The following is a 17426-nucleotide window of genomic DNA, read 5'->3' as shown; positions in this document are numbered from 1 at the left end:
CTTCTCCTAACTTGTTTTAAGATCTTATAGAAACATTTAAAATTCTTAAGAGTTTACGAAGGAACTGCAGATGCTGGAAAATCGAATGTCCACCTAAACTTCTTAAGAGACTGGAGAGGCTAAATGCAGGATAGGGTGTTCCCCATGTTGGGGGGGTCCAGAACCAGGGGTCACACACAGTTGAAGAATAAGGGGTCGGCCATTTAGGACTGAGATGAGGAAAACCTTTTTCACCCAGAGAGTTGTGAATATGTGGAATTCCCTGCCGCAGAAGGCAGTGGAGGCCAATTCACTGGATGTTTTCAAGAGAGAGTTAGATAGAGCTCTTCGGGCTAACGGATTCAATGGATATGGGGAGATAGCAGGAACGGGTTACTGATTTTGGATGATCAGCCATGATAATATAGAATGGCGGTGCTCTCTTGAAGGGCCGAATGGCCTACTCCTGCACCTATTTTCTATGTTTCCATCTTGTCGAGCAAAGCTACTAAATAAATGACAAATTTATATTTGTCCTTACATATGCCAAGAGAGTAGTGTAGAGGGGTCTGTCGATGAGTTCTTGTCAGGGTGTGATGTACTGTGCGAATGCAGGAGGATTCAACAAATTAATATTTGGAAACGGCACCAGACTTCTTGTGAATCCCAGTAAGTTCTCGATATTTAACCTTGGTTTTCAAGCAAATTCTACACATCGGTCAAGATAACATCCTGAGGGGAATAGATGTCATGTTTTTTGAAAAAATGGTTTCACATAGGATACATAAAAACATAGAAAATAGGTGCAGGAGTAGGCCATTCGGCCCTTCGAGCCTGCACCGCCATTCAATATAATCAAGGCTGATCATCCAACTCAGTATCCTGCACCTGCCTTCTCTCCATACCCCCTGATCCCTTTAGCCACATCTGACTCCCTCTTAAATATAGCCAATGAACTGTGGCCTCAATTACCTTCTGTTGCAGAGAATTCCACAGATTCATCATTCTCTGCGTGAAAAATGTTTTTCTCATCTCAGTCCCAAAAGATTTCCCATTTATCCTAAAACTGTGACCCCTTGTTCTGGACTTCCCCAACATCGGGAACAATCTTCCTGCATCTGGCCTGTCCAACCCCTTAAGAATTCAGGGAAAATTGGGTTTGTAAAGGATAATCCGGGGAAGGGGTTTATGCACTGACATTGTGCACTGTGTGAATAACATCAATCAGATAATATTTGGGTCTGGAACCAAACTTATCGTGGAACCTCGTGAGTCCTATTTACTATTTGTTCTATGAGTCATATGATGTTTCTCATGTAAAATATCGGGTTAACATAGAAACATAGAAACATAGAAAATAGGTGCAGGAGTAGGCCATTCGGCCTTTCGAGCCTGCACCGCCATTCAATATGATCATAGATGATCATCCAACTCAGTATCCTGTACCTGCCTTCTCTCCATACCCCCTGATCCCTTTAGCCACAAGGGCCACATCTAACTCCCTCTTAAATATAGCCAACGAACTGTGTGGCCTCAACTACCTTCTGCGGCAGAGAATTCCAGAGATTCGCCACTCTCTGTGTGAAAAAATGTTTTTCTCATCTCAGTCCTAAAAGATTTCCCCCTTATCCTTAAACTGTGACCCCTTGTTCTGGACTTCCCCAACACCGGGAACAATCTTCCTGCATCTAGCCTGTCCAACCCCTTAAGAATTCTGTAAGTTTCTATAAGATCCCCCCTCAATCTTCTAAATTCCAGCGAGTACAAGCCGCGTCTATCCAGTCTTTCTTCATGTGAAAGTCCTGCCATCCCAGGAATCAGTCTGGTGAACCTTCTCTGTACTCCCTCTATGGCAAGAATGTCCTTCCATATAGACTATTATGAGGTATATTCCGTGGTTAGATTTTGCTCTTAGGGCTAACGGAATCAAGGGATATGGGGAGAAGGCAGGAACGGGGTACTGATTTTGGATGATCGGCCATGATCATATTGAATGACGGTGCTAGCTAGAAGGGCCAAATGGCCTACTCCCGCACCTATTCTCTTTGTTTCTATGTCTCTATGAGGTGCGGCCTGGCAGGGGACTTCCAGGCAAGTGTTTGATGGGGCACAGAAAAAAATCCTCAACGCAAATATATGTCCCAAACTCATAGCTATTGAAATAAGATGGTATATTGTCAATTGGTTCAGTTACGTTTCCTTTCTTGTCACATGTACCGAGGTACCGTGAAAAGCTTTTGTTGCGTGCTAACCAGTCAGCGGAAAGACAATACATGATTACAACCATTTACAGTGTGCAGTTACCTGATAAGGGAATGTTTAAGAAAGAACTGCAGATGCTGGAAAAATCAAAGGTCGACAAAAATGCTGGAGAAACTCAGCAGGTGAGGCAGCATCTATGGAGCGAAGGAACAGGTTCCTTCGCTCCATAGATGCTGCCTCACCCGCTGAGTTTCTCCAGAATTTTTGTCTATCCTGATAAGGGAATAACGTTTAGTGCAAGGTAAAACCAGTAAAGTCCGATCAAGGATAGACCGAAGATCTCCAACAAGGGTGGTAGTAATTCACAACTCCTCTCTGGTTGTTTTAGACAATAGTCAATAGACAATAGGTGCAGGAGTAGGCCATTCAGCCCTTCGAGCCAGCACCGCCATTCAATGTGATCAAGGCTGATCATCCCCAATCAGTACCCCGTTCCTGCCTTCTCCCCATATCCCCTGACTCCGCTATTTTAAAGAGCCCTATCTAGCTCTCTCTTGAAAGCATCCAGAGAACCGGCCTCCACCGCCCTCTGAGGCAGAGAATTCCACAGACTCACCACTCTCTGTGCGAAAAAGTGTTTCATCGTCTCAGTTCTAAATGGCTTACCCCTCATTCTTAAACTGTGTGTGGCCCCTGGTTCTGGACTCCCCCAACATCGAGAACATGCTTCCTGCCTCTACCATGTCCAAACCCTTAATAATCTTATATGGTTCGAACAATCTTATATGTTTTGGGATGTCATCATCTCCCAACTGTCCAATCTACCCCTTCCCCCACTCACCTTCAAACACACAACGTATGTGTATTTCTTGGCAATAAGTGTATTCTATGTAAGTGTATCCCGGTTTTAAGCAATGTCGATATTTGTAGCGACTTGTTTATTGATGGTTTAGGATAAGTCGAAGACAGGATGTGAGTTTATTAGCATTTATGGGAGTGAATTAGTCAGTGGTTTTGTTTCTTAGTAGATTTTTGGCAGCATAGGTGTTGAGAGCGCGTATAGATTTGGGGGTGGGGTTGTTCTGGGAGGCTGAGAACTAACTATTCAGCCTTCTCGAGATCTTCTGAGCCTTACTCCATGAAACACCAGTCAAGGGAAATGCCCACTTGAGAACCTTAATGATATACTTGCATCTGCACGATCAGGTATATATATTGTGCATGCAAACATGTAGGTAGCTGGTTATTGCATATGGAGTTAGTTATTGTCCTTAGCATCAGTTGGTATCATCGGTTTTGATAGTGGTGCAGTGGGTCAGTCTGAAGAAGGGTCTCGACCCGAAACGTCACCCATTCCTTCCCACCAGAGACAGCCAAGGCAAGGCAACTTTATTTATATAGCACATTTCATACACGAGGCAGACTCAATGTGCTTCACATAAAAAACATGCCATACAATAAAATGAAATAATAAAATGAAATAAAATAGAAGAATTAAAAGAAAATAAAGCAAAATTAAAACTGCATTATAAAAAGTGCAAAAGTTAAAAGTGGAATGTAGTTAAGATTTAGCTGAAAGCTAAAGTATAAAAGTTTTCAGTCTTGTTTTAAAAGTGGTCAAAGTTGAGGGGCAAGTCTTAAATCTTCAGGAAGTTTATTCCAGCTATTTGTTGCATAGTAACTAAATCCTGCTTTCCCATGTCTTGTATTTACTCTGGGAATCACTAACAGATTGGTCTCAGAAGATCTTAGCGGTCTAGAAGGCTTATATAGTGGAAGCATGTCAGTGATATACTTTTGGCCCTAATTCATGTAGTGATTTATAGGTGAGCGGCAGGATTTTGAAATCAATTTTCTGACATACAGGGAGCCAATGTAAGGGTTTAAGAATTGGTGAGTTACTGCTGAGTTACTCGAGCATTTTGTGTCTACCTTCAGATGTTTGCTCTGGGCTTAGTTTCCTTGGTTGGCCACTTATCCTGGTGTTATGGCTACAAGTACTTTGTGTTTTAATTGAAATCCACACCGACATTGTGGCCAAAATGCCTGTTTCCCTGATGTATCGTAATATGTACATTATTTTCTTGAAGGAAAGTTAGACAGGAATTCACTGCCTCTACCAGGCAGATCTTGCCATGCAGTCAGTGGAATCAGATGTCTGGCAAAATGGTGAAAATCTATCTACTATAACGAGGATAGATTTGAGGGGGAAATCTCAAATTTAAAGGGCATTGCAGTCACTACGATGTATTGCTTGAAGAAAGAGCATATGGACATTATTCGGGCCGGTGGGTATATTTGTAAGGGGGACAGGCACTGTGTGAATACCGGAGGTAACTGGAAGCTAATATTTGGAACAGGAACTCGAGTAATTGTCGAACCAAGTAAGCATTGTAAAAACCATTCCATCTTACAACTGTGAATGCAAAACTAAACTGATTCCTGGGATGTCAGGACTGTCTTATGAAGAAAGACTGGATAGACTTGGTTTATACTCTCTAGAATTTAGGAGATTGAGAGGGGATCTTATAGAAACTTTCAAAATTCTTAAGGGGTTGGACAGGCTAGATGCAGGAAGATTGTTCCCGATGTTAGGGAAGTCCAGGACAAGGGGTCACAGCTTAAGGATAAGGGGGAAATCCTTTAAAACCGAGATGAGAAGAGCTTTTGCACACAGAGAGTGGTGAATCTCTGGAACTCTCTGCCACAGAGGGTAGTCGAGGCCAGTTCATTGGCTATATTGAAGAGGGAGTTAGATGTGGCCCTTGTGGCTAAGGGGATCAGGGGGTATGGAGAGAAGGCAGGTACGGGATACTGAGTTGGATGATCAGCCATGATCATATTGAATGGCGGTGCAGGCTCGAAGGGCCGAATGGCCTACTCCTGTACCTAATTTCTATGTTTCTATGTTTCTTTGTAAACGCTTCTGATTCATTCTCGACGCTACTCCTTGTTAGCAAATATTCATTTTATTCAGTTTTGCGCACCCGTTCTATAGGAGGGGTTTAGTTATGCTGGAAAGAGCACAGAGCGGATTTTGGCAGCACTCGAGGGCCTGAGGTGCAGGGAGAGGTTGAGCAGGCTAGGACTTTATTTCTCGGGGGAAAGGAGGCTGAAACAATAGACAATAGACAATAGGTGCAGGAGTAGGCCATTCGGCCCTTCGAGCCTGCACCGCCATTCAATGTGATCATGGCTGATCATCCAACTCAGTATCCTTAACAATCTTATATGTTTCAATGAGATCTCCTCTCATCCTTCTAAACTCCAGAGTGTACAAGCCCACAGCCGCTCCATTCTCTCAGCATATGACAGTCCCGCCATCCCGGGAATTAACCTTATGAACCTACGCTAGGCTCCCTCAATAGCAAGAATGTCCTTCCTCAAATTAGGGGACCAAAACTGTACACAATACTCCACAGGTTTTCACCCTGGTGGGGCTTGGAATCAGGAGCGTAGATTTCGAAGGGGTAGTGGAGACTGTGTTAGACTTATGGACTCATCTAGCGTGGAAACAGACAAAGTATCTCCTAAGTATTTATGACTAGAAATTGCATCGAGCTCTAGTGGCGAATTAATCCAGCGCCCAGACACACATACAATATACAAAAATTGATTCCTCAAAGTCTCCTGTACAAAAATCATTGACCACGTTTTAGTGTGGTTGTCTGATACTGTGTACCTGATAACTACAAGATTATATTTGGCACGGGAACCAAGTTGACTGTGACACCAAGTAAGTTAACGTTGATCAAGGCCATATTAATGGTGTTTCCACTTCTTGGTTTCTCGGTCCTCCAAAATATTCCAAATGGAATTTAAACTGTGGAGGTAGTGAAGGGAGGGCTTAAGCCAGAAAGGGTTATTGGGAATTAAGAGCTACTTTAAATGTAGTTGTGAATCTTCCCTACTCTCAGTGGGAAAAGCTTTTCCACGTTAACTCTGTCTATCCCTCTCATCATTTTAAAAACCTCTATCAAGTCCCCCCTTAACCTTCTGCGCTCTAAAGAATAAAGCCCTAACTTGTTCAACCTTGTTCAACGTCTGTCTTTGTAGCTGGGATCACAAATTGGATCGAATGCCCTCGTCTGCTCCTGATTGGTTTGGGTTTGGTGTAGGTCTTGTAGTCTATGTCGAGTTGACCATTTAACAGGTGAGCTGTTTGAGGTGATACTGTAGTGAGTTCTGGATGAACAAATAACATTTTAATTAAAGGTGGACTTTAAATGCTGGAGTAACTCAGCGGGACAGGCAGCATCACTGGAGAGAAGGAATGGGTGACGTTTGGGTCGAGACCCTTCTTCAGACCAATATGGGGGTAGAGGTTCATAAAGTCAAGTCATAAGTAATAGGGGTAGAAATAGGACATTTGGCCCATCAAGTCTAATCCGCCATTCAATGATGACTGATAGAAACATAGAAACATAGAAACATAGAAAATAGGTGCAGGAGTAGAGGCCATTTGGCCCTTCGAGCCTGCACCGCCATTCAATATGATCATGGCTGATCATCCAACTCAGTATCCTGTACCTGCCTTCTCTCCATACCCCCTGATCCCTTTAGCCACAAGGGCCACATCTAACTCCATCTTAAATACAGCCAATGAACTGTGGCCTCAACTACCTTCTGTGGCAGAGAATTCCACAGATTCACCACTCTCTGTGTGAAAAATGTTTTTCTCATCTCGGTCCTAAAAGATTTCCCCCTTATCCTTAAGCTGTGACCCCTTGTTCTGGACTTCCCCAACATCTGGAACAATCTTCCAGCATCTAGCTTGTCCAACCCCTTAAGAATGTTGTAAGTTTCTATAAGATCCCCCCTCAATCTTCTAAATTCCAGAGAGTACAAGCCAGGTCTATCTAGTCTTTCTTCATATGAAAGTCCTGACATCCCAGGAATCCCTTATTCCCTTATCACGTTTCTATACACTGTAAATGGCTCGATTGTAATCATGTGTTGTCTTTCCGCTGACTGGTTAGCACGCAACAGAAGCTTTTCACTGTACCTCGGTCCACGTGACAATAAACTAAACTGAAATAAACATTAGTACTTTAGAGAGCAGGCGGGCAAGTGTCATTTTATTGAACACGTTAATATTTCCCATAAATAGTCCCTTCGTGGCTTGGAGTTATTGAAAGACCATCTAACACTGTGTGGGGAATAACCTCAAAGTGACTTTTGGATCAGGAACCAAACTGACTGTAATTCCAAGTAAGTCGGCCTCGATCCACGTTAAAACAAGCGGTTAGTTGTTCTATTCAGCACCGAGATACTTGCATTTAGAATACATCTCGATTCTTGATTAGTACGGGTGTCAAGGGTTACTGAGAGAGGGCAGGTGAATGGGGGTTTCACAGGGAAAGATAGATTAGCCATGGTTTGAATGGTGGAGTAGACTCGATGGGCCGAATGGCCTAATTCTGCCCCTGTAACATGAATTTATGAGCTAGAAACAAGCGGTGGGTGGCGAGAGAGTGGGAGAGAGAGAGATAGAGAGAGAGAGGGGGGAGGGGAGACAGGGGAGAGAGGGGGAAAAGAGGGAGAGAGAGAGGGGAGAGAGCGAGAGGGGCTGAGGAGAGAGGTCTCGAGGGAGAGAGTGATGATGTGAGAGGGGGAGAGAGAGGGGGAGAGAGAGAGGGGAGAGAGAGGGGGAGAGAGAGGAGAGAGAGAGAGAGAGAGAGAGAGAGAGGGAGAGAGAGAGAGAGAGAGAGAGAGAGAGAGAGGGAGAGAGAGAGAGAGAGAGAGAGGGTGAGGGAGAGAGAGAGAGGGTGAGAGAGAGAGAGGGGGAGGGGGGGAGAGAGGGGGGGAGGGAGAGGGAGGGGGGGAGCGAGAGATGGGGAGAGAGAGGGGGGGGGAGAGGGGAGAGGGGGGAGGGGAGGGGAGTGAGAGGGGGAGAGGGGGGAAGAGAGAGGAGTGGGGAGGGATGAGAGGGGGATGGAAGAGAGAGGGAGAGAGAGGAGAGGGGGGGAGAAGGAGAGAGAGATGAGAGGGGAGAGAGAGAGGGGGGAGAGAGAGAGAGTGGTGGGAGTGAGACGGAGAGGGAGATGGAGAGAGGGTGGGGCAGAGAGAGGGGGGGGGAGAGAGAGATAGAGGGGAGAGATAGGGGAGAGAGAGAGAGGGGGGGGGAAAGAGAGGGAGAGGGGGGGGGGGAGGGGGAGAGAGGAGGGGTGAGGAGAGGGGGGAGAGGGAGGGGGGAGGGAGGGAGCGGGGGGGGGGGAGGGGGGGGGTGGGGAGAGAGAGGAAGTGAGAGAGAGAGAGAGACATAATGTTGAAGAGAGGCAGAGTGAGAGAGAATTTAAAAATAACTATAGCTGCTGAAAATTGCAAGTAGCAACAGGAAATGCTCTAAGCACTCAGCAAGTCAGATAGCATCAATGGGCGAACCTGTAGACAGGAGATGAGGAGGAATTGATTGAGTCAGAAGATGTTGAGTTAGTACAGGTATCAAAGGCTATGGGGAGAAGGCAGGAGAATGGGGTTGAGAGGGAGAGATAGATCAGCCATGATTCGATGGGCCGAATGGCCTAATTCCGCTCCTAGGACTTACGAGCTCGTGAACTTATGGATAGGCCTATCTTCCCCACTCGCCCTTCCTGTCCCCCCCCCCTTCTCCTCTTCTCGACTCTACTCCCCCTCCTCTCCCATCTCCTCTCCTCTCCTCTCCCTTCCTCTCCTCTCCTCCCCTCCCCTCTCCCCTCTCCTCTCTCCTCCTCTCCTCTCCTCTCCTCTCCTCTCCTCCCCTCTCCTCTCCCCTCTTCATCGCCTCTCCTCTCCTCTCCTCTCCTCTCCTCTCCTCTCTTCTCCCATCTCCTCCCCTCTCCTCCCCTCCCTCTCCTCTCTCCCCCCCTCTCTCCTCCTCTCTCATCCCCTATCCTTTCCTTTCCTCTCTCCTCCTCTCCTCTCTCCTCGTTTCCTCCCCTCCCCTCCCCTCTGCTCTCCTCTCCTCTCCCCTCCTCTCATTTCCTCTCCTCTCCTTTCTTCTAATTTTCTCCCCTCCCCTCCCCTCTCCTCTCCTCTCCCTTGAACAGGCGGGACAGGCAGCATCTCTGGGGAGAAGGAATGGGTGATGTTTCGGGTCGAGACCCTTCTTCAGACTGAAGGGTCACAGTTTAAGGATAAGGGGGGAACCTTTTAGGACTGAGATGAGAAAAACATTTTTTTTACACAGAGAGTGGTGAATCTGTGGAATTCTCTGTCACATAAGGTAGTTGAGGCCACAGTTCATTGGCTATATTTAAGAGGGAGTTAGATGTGGCCCTTGTGGCTAAATGGATCAGGGGGTATGGAGAGAAGGCAGGTACAGGATACTGAGTTGGATGATCAGCCATGATCATATTGAATGGCGGTGCAGGCTCGAAGGGCCGAATGGCCTTCTCGGTCCTAATTTTCTCATCTCGATCCTAAGTTAAAGTGCAATGCGTTCTAAAACACGCTCCCCACACCTGACCCCGCAGCAGAGGCTAGTTTTTGTGTGGACATGCGATGCTGTGCTTATGACAACACCCGACTGATATATGGACCTGGGTCTAGACTGACTGTAAGTCCAAGTAAGTCACCCTTTGTCACAGAAGGCTGTAGAGGCCAAGTACACTCTGGAGTTTAGAAGGACGAGAGGGGATCTTATTGAAACATATAGGATTATTAAGGGTTTGGACACGCTAGAGGCAGGAAACATGTTCCCGATGTTGGGCGAGTCCAGAACCAGGGGCCACAGTTTAAGATTAGGGGTAAGCCATTTAGAACGGAGACGAGGAAACACTTTTTCTCACAGAGAGTTGTGAGTCTGTGGAATTCTCTGCCTCTGAGGGCGGTGGAGGCCGGTTCTCTGGATGCTTTCAAGAGGGAGCTAGATAGGGCTCTTGAATATAGCGGGGTCAGGGGATATGGGGAGAAGGCAGGAACGGGGTACTGATTGTGGATGATCAGCCATGATCACATTGAATGGCGGTGCTGGCTGGAAGGGCCGAATGGCCTACTCCTGCACCTATTGTCTAGTGTCAATAAGTCAGTGGGTATTTTTAAGGCAGAGACCGATAGATTCATGTTTTATGTTTTATGTTAAATTCTGTAGTGTTGTGTTTAGGTTATTTGCATGCTGCATGGTAACCAAATATTCACAGCACCAATTGGTGTATGTGACAATAAATGTCCTTTGATAGAATGTTGATTAGTCCATGTGTCAGAGGTAATGAGTTGAAGGCAGGAGAAAGGGGGTTAGGAGGGACTGATAGATCACCCATGATTGAATTTGGTAGATTGAGGGGGGATCTTATAGAAACTTACAAAATTCTTAAGCGGTTGGACAGGCTAGATGCAGGAAGATTGTTCTCGATGTCAGGAAAGTCTAGGACAAGGGGTCACAGTTTAAGGATAAGGGGGAAATCCATTAGGACCGAGATGAGAAAAACATTTTTCACACAGAGAATGGTGAATATGTGGAACTCTCTGCCACAGAAGGTAGTTGAGGCCATAGTTCATTGACTATATTTAAGAGGGAGTTAGATGTGGCCCTTGTGGCTAAACGGATCGCGCCTGCACCGCCGTTCAATATGATCATAGCTGATCATCCAACTCAGTATCCTGTACCTGCCTTCTCTCCATACCCCATGATCCCTTTAGCCACAAGGGCCACATCTAACTCCCTCTTAAATATAGCCAATGAACTGGCCTCAACTACCTTCTGCGGCAGAGAATTCCAGAGATTCACCACTATCTGTGTGAAAAATGTTTTCCTCATCTCGGTCCTAAAAGATTTCCCCCTTATCCTTAAGCTGTGACCCCTTGTCCTGGACTTCCCCAACATCGGGAACAATCTTCCTGCATCTAGCCTGTCCAACCACTTAAGAATGTTGTAAGTGTCTATAAGATCCCCCCTCAATCTTCTAAATTCTAGCGAGTACAAGCCGAGTCTATCCAGTCTTTCTTCATATGAAAGTCCTGACATCCCAGGAATCAGTCTGGTGAACCTTCTCTGTACTCCCTCTATGGCAAGGATGTCTTTCCTCAGATTAGGAGACCAAAACTGTACGCAATACTCCAGGTGTGGTCTCACCAAGACCCTGTACAACTGCAGTAGAACCTCCTGTATCTGGCAAGAATATTCAGCGACAGTTAGACAGGCACATGGATAGGACAGGTTTAGGGGGATATGGACCAAACGCGGGCAGGTGGGACTCGTGTAGATGGTATGTTGAGCAAGTTGGGCGGAAGGGCAGTAAGACTCTATGACTCTATCAGGTCTTTTGGTGAGGGGTCCAGGCACTGTGTGGATCATTGGTTGACATGAAGTTAATATTTGGCAGTGGGACCAAACCTCTTGTACAACCAAGTAAATGTCGAAAGTGTTGAATGCAGGAAGATTGTTCCCGATGTTGGGGGAAGTCCAGGTCACAGTTTAAGGATAAGAGGGAAGTCTTTTGTATTGTATTGTATATCTTTATTGTAATTTCCTGAGTATTCACATACCGAGAGGAAACAAAAAAAACGTTGCTCAACCAGTGTCCATTCAGTGTGCATTAAAAATAAATAGAAATAAAAATACATATATCATGAACAAATTTAACTCTACTAAACAGGACTTTTAGGACCGAGATGAGAAAAACATTTTTCACACAGAGAGTGGTTAATCTGTGGAATTCTCTGCCACAGAAGGTAGTTGAGGCCACAGTTCATTGACTATATGTAAGAGGGAGCTAGATGTGGCCCTTGTAGCTAAAGGGATCAGGGGGTATGGAGAGAAGGCAGGTACGGGATACTGAGTTGGATGATCAGCCATGATCATGTTGAATGGCAGTGCAGGCTCGAAGGGCCGAATGGCTCTACTCCTGCACCTATTTTCTATGTTTCTATGTTTCTATGTTCCCGATGTTGGGGAAGTCCAGAACTATGGGGTCACAGTTTAAGGATAAGAGGGAAGTCTTTTAGGGCCGAGATGAGAAAAAAAATTTTCACACAGAGAGTGGTTAATCTGTGGAATTCTCTGCCACAGAAGGTAGTTGAGGCCAGTTCATTGACTATATTTAAGAGGGAGTTAGATGTGGCCCTTGTGGCTAAGGGGATCAGAGGGTATGGCGAGAAGGCAGGTACGGGATACTGAGTTGGATGATCAGCCATGATCATATTGAAAAGTGGTGCAGGCTCAAAGGGCCGAACGGCCTACTCCTGCACTTATTTTCTATGTTTCTATTTTTCTATTCGGCCCTTTGAGCCAGCACCGCCATTCAGTGCTCACGGCTGATCATCCACAATCAGTACTCCGTTCCTGCCTTTTCCCCATATCCCTGACTCCCCAGGCTCGAAGGGTCGAATGGCCTACTCCTGCACCTAATTTCTATGTTTCTATGTTTTCTATCAGCCATGATCTACTCCTGCGCCTAATTTCTATGTTTCTATGTTTCTATCAGCCATGATCATATTGAATGGCAGTGCAGGCTCGAAGGGCCGAATGGCCTACTCCTGCACCTAATTTCTATGTTTCTATGTTTCTATCAGCCATGATCATATTGAATGGCAGTGCAGGCTCGAAGGGCCGAATGGCCTACTCCTGCACCTATTTTCTATGTTTCCATGTTTCCATGGATGTTTCCACTAGTGGGAGAGTCTATAACGAGAGGGCACAGCCTCAGAATAAAATTATGTTCCTATTTTCTATGTTTCTATATTTCTATGAAAATAAATTAGATGTATTTATCTCTAGGTAGGTTATGCAGAATGTTTGACCTTATGACTTCCTTCCCTCCTGCAGAACGTGATGAGGATCTGAATCCGTCCGTCTATGTCCTCCGGGCACCCGCGGCGAGCCCCGGTGACCAGCAGGCCCCGGCGGCCTGCCTCGCCACCGACTATTTCCCGAACAAGTACAACCTCACCGTGACCGTGGGTGACACGTCCAAGACCAGCAGCAGCGGTAGTGCCCAGGTTTCCGACGCCGACAAGAGTTACAGCCTCCTCAGTTTCGTCAACGACTCCACGCCCGAGAGCAAAATCACCTGCTCGCTGACTCCCAACGTGACAGCAGACGGGGAAAGCGGTAAGGTTTAACGCCGAAACACCGCGAGCTCGACTACCTTCGACCACCAGCGACTGATCCACGAGTTAATGTGCTTGTACTCGCTAGAATTTAGAAGATTTGGTCTTTAGAAGAAGTAGGCCATTCGCCCTTCGAGCCTGCACCATTCGCCATTCAATATGATCATGGCTGATCATCCAACTCATTATCCCGTACCTGCCTTCTCTCCATACCCCCTGATCCCTTTAGCCACAAGGGCCACATCTAACTCCCTCTTAAATATAGCCAATGAACTGTGGCCTCAACTACCTTCTGTGGCAGACAATTCCACAGATTCACCACTCTCTGTGTAAAAAATAATTTTCTCATCTCGGTCCTAAAAGACTTCCCCCTTATCCTTAAAATGTGACCCCTTGTCCTGGGCTTCCCCAACATCGGGAATAATCTTCCTGCATCTAGCCTGTCCAACCCCTGAAGAATTTTGTGAAGTTTCAATCAGATCCCCCCTTAATCTTCTAAATTCTAGCGAGTACAAGCCGAGTCTATCCGGTCTTTCTTCATATGAAAGTCCTGACATCCCAGGAATCAGTCTGGTGAACCTTCTCTGTACTCCCTCTATGGCAAGAATGTCTTTCCTCAGATTAGGAACTATCTACCTCATTGGAGAGCCTTGGACTATCCTTGACTGGGCTTGGCTGGCTTTACCTTGCACTAAACGTTATTCCCTTATCATGTATCTATCTGTACACTGTAAATGCTCGATTGTAATCATGTGTTGTCTTTCCGCTGACTGGATGGCGCGCAACAAAAGCTTTTCACTGTACCTCGGTATACGTGACAATAAACTAAACTATTTAAAACACACTCTATTGTACCGGAATGACGAGGATGGTTTGAGGACTGGATTAATGGGCTGAATATTTATATATTTTTCAGACGTTGGCAAGCTGAGTTGCATTACACTTGAGGAGACTGATGAAGATGGTAGTTTGTTTCTCCCTTTACATCCGGCATGCAAATCGCAATGACTCAGAGAATCATAGACCGTAGAAATATAGAAACCATTGAAAATAGGTGCAGGAGTAAAGGCCATTCGGCCCTTCGAGCCTGCACCGCCATCATAAATTGATCATGCTGATCATCCAAACTCAGTATCCCATCCTTGCCCTTGCATTCTCTCACATACCCCCGATGATCCCTTTATAGAAAATATAGAAAACATAGAAATTAGGTGCAGGAGAGAGGCCATTCGGCCCTTCGAGCCTGCACCGCCATTCAATATGCTCATGGCTGATCATCCAACTCAGTATCCCGTACCTGCCTTCTCTCCATACCCCCTGATCCCTTTAGCCACAAGGGCCACATCGAACTCCCTCTTAAATATAGCCAATGAACTGTGTGGCCTCAACTACCTTCTGTGGCAGAGAATTCCACAGATTCCCACTCTCTGTGTGAAAAATGTTTTCCTCATCTCGTTCCTAAAAGATTTCCCTCTTATCCTGAAACTGTGACCCCTAGTCCTGGACTTCCCCAACATTGGGAACAATCTTCCTGCATCTAGCCTGTCCAACCCCTTAAGAATTTTGTAAGTTTTTATAAGATGACACAACTTGCCCACCCCGACCAACATGTCCCATCTTCACTGGTCCCACCTGCCCGCGTTTAGCCCATATCCCTCCAAACCCGCCCTGCCCACGTGCCCGTCACAACTGTTTCTTAAACATTGGGATAGTCCCAGCCTCAACTACCTCCTCTGGCAGCTTGATCCATACATCCACCACTGTGTGAAAAAGGTACCCCTCAGATTTCTATTAAATCTTTTCCCCTTCACCTTGAACCTTTGTCCTCTGGTCCTCGATTCCCCTACTGTGGGCAACAGATCCAGTGCATCTACAGATCGATCTATTCCTCTCATGATTCTATAGCCCTCAGTAAGATGATCCTCCCCTCATCCTCCTACGCTCTAAGGAATAGAAATATAGCCAATAGGTGCGGGAGTGGCCATTCGGCCCTTCGATGCCAGTCATCGCCATTCAATGGGATCATCCCCATCAGTACACCCGTCCTGCCTTCTCCCAATATCCTCTGTCTCTACTATCTTTAAGAGCCCTATCTAGCTCTCTCTTGAATGCTTCAGAGAGCAATAGAGACAAACAGTTCCAGGGCCTGCTGCCAACTCACCCTGTAGCTCAGACTTCATCTGATCAAAGTGATCATAAGAGCAGAATTAGGCCATGCGGCCCATCGTACCCACTCCGCCATTCAATCAGGTTGATCTGGTCCTCCCTCGGCCGTGTGATTGAATGACGTAGTCAGCTTGGTGGTCGCCGAATGTGCATAAATCTGCTCTCTCACCCCTCTCTTAAGACGCCCTCATGGAATAGGTCCAGATGGTACCTGCCTAATTGGTTCGCGAATCTAGCCTACGCTTGTTTTTGTACAAATAAGTTCACGTAGACAACCTCTGGGATCGCTAGTGTGACATTCTCTCTCCTATTCCCTTCACCCTCCAGAAAAATATGCGGGGGCATCTCACTGACGGTCTTCGGAGGTCGGGATGAGGATGCTCTTCACAAAGGCGTCATCTTCACATCTTGATGTCCGTTCCGCGTTATACATCGTAAGGGTGAGGATGGGTGCCATCCGGGGCCAGCAGTGGGTCTATGGGCCGAACGGCCCCTATTCAGGGAGAGCTTTAGGTCGTGGTGGCGCAAGTAAGTGGTAGAGCTGGCGCGGTGAAGATTAGTTCGGAGAGGAGGTGATGGGGAGAAGGCAAGGAGAAAGCGGGTTAGGAGGGAGAGATAAGATCACCGCCATTCTGTGCCATAGAGGGAGTACAGCGAGAAGGTTCACCAGACTGATTCACTGGGATGTCGGGACTTTCACATTGTATATGTATGAAGAAGCCTGGATAGACTCGGCCTTGTACTCGCTAGAATTTAGAAGAATGAGGTGGGGGGGGATCCTTATCGAAACTTACAAAAATTCTTAAGGGGTTGGACAGGCTCAGATGCATGCGGAAGATTGTTCCCGGTGTTGGGGGAAAGTCCATGCACAATAGGTGCTCACACGAGTTTAAGGATAAGGGGGGATAATCTTTTAGGACGAGAGATGGAGAAAAACATTTTTCACACACAGAGAGGGTGGAATCTGTGGAATTCTCTGCCACAGGCAAGAAAGTAGTTGAGGCCACAGTGTCATGGGCTATATTTAGAGGGAGTTAGATGTGTGGCCCTTGTGGCTCCTAAAGGGATCAGGGGGTATGGAGAGAAGGCAGGGATGGGATACTGAGTTGGATGATCAGCCATGATCATATTGAATGGCGAATGGTGCAGGCTCGAAGGGGAACCCCGAATGGCCCACTCCTGCACCTAAGTCCTATGTTTCTAGGTTTATAGGATTGAATGGCGGAATAGATTTGATGGGCCGAATGGCCTGAGTCTACTTCTATCACTTGTGTACCTTATGAAGATAGAGTGAGCATGGAAGAGGGCGTTTCCACTAGTGGGAGGAGTCTAGCACGAGAGGGTCACAGCCTCAGAACTAAAGGACGTTCCTTTTGGGGAAAGGAGATAGGGAGGAATTTCCCCAGTCAGAGGGCGGGTGAATCTGTGGAATTCTTTGCCACAGAAGGCTGTGGAGGCCAGTCATATGGATATGTTTAAAGGCAGATAGATACATTTCTTGACTAGTACGGGTGTCAGAGGTTATGGGGAGAAGGGCCTCAGAGGGCGGCGGAGGCGGATCTCTGGATACTTTCAAGGAGAGAGCTAGATAGGGCTCTTAAAGATAGCGGAAGTCAGTGGAATCTGGGAGAACGTCGTTAGCGACGGGAAGATACGCTCTCTGGTTGGTGGCCGGATGGTTCAGTTTGCGGATAACAGCTGGGCGACGAAAAAATGGAGAGGCTGGGAATTGCTACAATTGGTGTTAGAAGGACATGATGAGGGCATCTTATTGAAACATCAAGATCATTAAGGTTTTTGGACATCGACAAGCTGCAGGAAACATGTTCCCGATGTTGGGTAGGTCCAGCCCAGGGGCCACCATTTTAAGAATCCAGGAGGTCGGACATTTAGACCGGAGACGAGGGAAACAATTTTGACAAGAAGTGGTGTGAGGTCTTTGACTTCCTGACTCAAAGGCGGTGGAGGCGGGTCTCTGGAGCTCTTCAAGAGGAAAGCAGCTAGGGGTCTGAAAGATAGCGGGTCAGGGATATTGGGAGAAGGCAGGAAGG

The 17426-nt window shown here is 46.6% G+C and overlaps 1 long non-coding RNA gene across 4 annotated transcripts in view; it reads left to right on the top strand.

Moving 5' to 3' along the window:
• Positions 1-14174, top strand: part of LOC129716150 (uncharacterized) — a 125305-nt gene extending 111131 nt beyond the window's left edge. For all 4 annotated transcript variants that reach the window (XR_008726600.1, XR_008726597.1, XR_008726598.1 and 1 more), the window contains exons 2-3: positions 12926-13210; positions 14126-14174. This is a non-coding gene — a long non-coding RNA (uncharacterized LOC129716150). The remainder of the gene's footprint in view (positions 1-12925; positions 13211-14125) is intronic.
• The last annotated feature ends 3252 nt before the right edge of the window (positions 14175-17426 follow it).

The sequence above is a fragment of the Leucoraja erinacea genome, unplaced genomic scaffold (genome assembly GCF_028641065.1).
Source record: "Leucoraja erinacea ecotype New England unplaced genomic scaffold, Leri_hhj_1 Leri_174S, whole genome shotgun sequence".
Lineage (NCBI taxonomy): Eukaryota > Metazoa > Chordata > Chondrichthyes > Rajiformes > Rajidae > Leucoraja > Leucoraja erinaceus.
The sequence above is the reverse complement of the archived record's forward strand: the minus strand, read 5'-3'. Positions and strand labels throughout refer to the sequence as shown.